Raw genomic sequence first — 2,110 nt, 5'->3', positions numbered from 1 at the left:
GGGCTCAGGCAGTCCACTCACCTCAGCCTCCTAAAGTGTGGGATTACAGGCTGAGCCACCGAGCCCGGCTGATTTTTTTTTTGTGTGTGTGTGACAGAGTCTTGCTAAATGGTTCAAGCTGGCCTCAAACACTTGGGCTCAGTCTCCTGAGCAGCTGAAACTACACCTTCATACCAGTATACCTGGCTCCATATGAATTTTAAAATTAGTTTGCCGTGACCAGGAGTAGTGGCCCACACCCATAATCCCAGCACTTTGGGAGGCTGAGGTGGGATAATTGCTTGAGCCCAGGAGTTTGAGACCAGCCTAGGTAACATAGTGAGACCTCATCTCTACAAAAAAAATAAAAAAATTAGCAGGGTATGGTGGCACATACCTGTAGTCCCAGCTACTTGGGTGACTGAGAAGGAAGGATTTTCTGAGCCCAGGAGGCTCAGTGAGCCATGATCATGCTACTGCATTCTAGCCTTGGGAACAGAGTGAGACTCTGACTCAAAAAAAAGTAGCTTGCCACATTTCTATAAAAACTTAAGGGGGTTTTGATTATGATTGTATTGAATATGTAGATCAATTTGTGGAGAATTAGCTTCTTAATGATATTTAGTGGTGCAGCCTGTGAATATGGTATATTTCTCCAATTATTTAGGCCTTCTTTAATTTCTCTCAGTAGTGTTTGTAATTTTCTGTATACAGGTCTTGGCACTTTGTCAGATATGTCTCTAAGTGTCTCATCATTTTGAGGGCTCTTATGCATATTGATTTTTTAAATGTCAGTTTCAGATTGTTTATTGCTGTATATAAAAATTGCAGTTATTATGTATTGTTCATATAGTCTACAATCTTGTTAAACTCAATTATTCTTTTTTTTTTTTTTGAGTTGGTGTGTCACTCTGTCGCCCAGGCTGGAGTGCAGTGGCACACTCACAGCCGCCCCAGCTCGACCTGCTGGGCTCAGGCGATCCTTCTGCCTCAGCCTTCCAAGTAGCCGGAACTACATGCACGCACTACCACACCCGGCTAGTTTTTTGATTTATTGTAAAGATGAGGTCTCGCCAGATTGCCCAGGCTGGTCTCGAACTGTGGGCTCAGGCATTCCTCTCACCTCGGCCTCCCAAAGTGCTGGGATTACAGGCTTGAGCCACTGTGCCTGGCATTGATTCTATTTTAAATTTATTTTTATTTTTTAGAGACAGTTCTTGCTCTGTCATCTAGACTGGAGTGCAGTGGCATGATCCTTGCTCACTGCAGCCTCGTACTCCTGGAGTCAAGTAATCCTTCTGCCTCAGCTTTTTGAGTAGCTGGAACTATAGATATGCACCATCATGCCCAGTTAATTTCTTAAAAAAAAATTTTTTTTTGTAGAGACAGGGTCTTGCTTTGTTTTCCAGCCTGATCTTGAACTTCTAGCCTCAGTCGATGCTCCTGCTTTGGCCTCCCAAATTGTTGGGATTACAGATGTGAGCTAACCTTGCCTCATTTGTTAGTTCTAGTACTTTTTTCTTTTTTTTTTTTTCCTCTGACACACCATGTATCCACCTAAGCAAAATTAGCACTTATTCTTTAATGTTGTCAAACATTCAGTTAGTATTCATATTTTCCCAACTGTTTTATATATATATATATTTTTTTGAGTTGGAGTCTCACTCAGTTGCCCAGACTGGAGTGCAGTGACTGCTCCCGGCCACCGCAGCCTCGCCTGCTGTGCTCCGGTGATCCTTCCGTCTCAGCCTTCTGAGTAGCCGGAATTATAGGCATGTGCTACCATGCCCGGCAGATTTTTTGATTTATTGTAGAGATGAGGTCTCGCTGCCCAGGCGGTTCTCGAACCCGCGGGCTCAGGCAATCCACTCACCTCAGCCTCCCAAAGGCGCGGGATTACAGGCTGAGCCACCAAGCCCGGCGCAAGGGTATGTTTATTTCCATTACATATATATGTGTATATATATGTGTGTGTGTATATGTGTGTGTGTGTGTGTGTGTGTGTGTGTGTGTGTGTGTGTATAAATAGGTTAAATTAAGAATAATCTGTGACTTAAAGATTTGATAAAACTTTATTTTATTTTATTTTTTGAGTTGGAATCTCACTCTGTCACCCAGACTGGAGTGCAGT

The 2,110-nt window shown here is 43.1% G+C and overlaps 1 protein-coding gene across 3 annotated transcripts in view; it reads left to right on the top strand.

Annotated features, from left to right (window-relative positions):
* The window catches only part of UBAP1 (ubiquitin associated protein 1), a 70,520-nt gene that overhangs the window by 15,184 nt on the left and 53,226 nt on the right, over positions 1-2,110 (top strand). The window contains exon 3 of one of the 3 annotated variants that reach the window (XM_021718601.1): positions 1,213-1,268. The exons of the other annotated variants lie outside the window; for them this stretch is intronic. The gene's annotated coding sequence lies outside the window, so the exon portion shown is untranslated. The remainder of the gene's footprint in view (positions 1-1,212; positions 1,269-2,110) is intronic. 3 annotated transcript variants of the gene reach the window in all.

The sequence above is a fragment of the Carlito syrichta genome, unplaced genomic scaffold (genome assembly GCF_000164805.1).
Source record: "Carlito syrichta isolate Samal-C Ts95f unplaced genomic scaffold, Tarsius_syrichta-2.0.1 Scaffold112228, whole genome shotgun sequence".
In the NCBI taxonomy this organism is placed as follows: Eukaryota; Metazoa; Chordata; class Mammalia; order Primates; family Tarsiidae; genus Carlito; species Carlito syrichta.
Note: the sequence above shows the minus strand (reverse complement) of the source record. Positions and strands in the feature narration are given on the sequence as shown.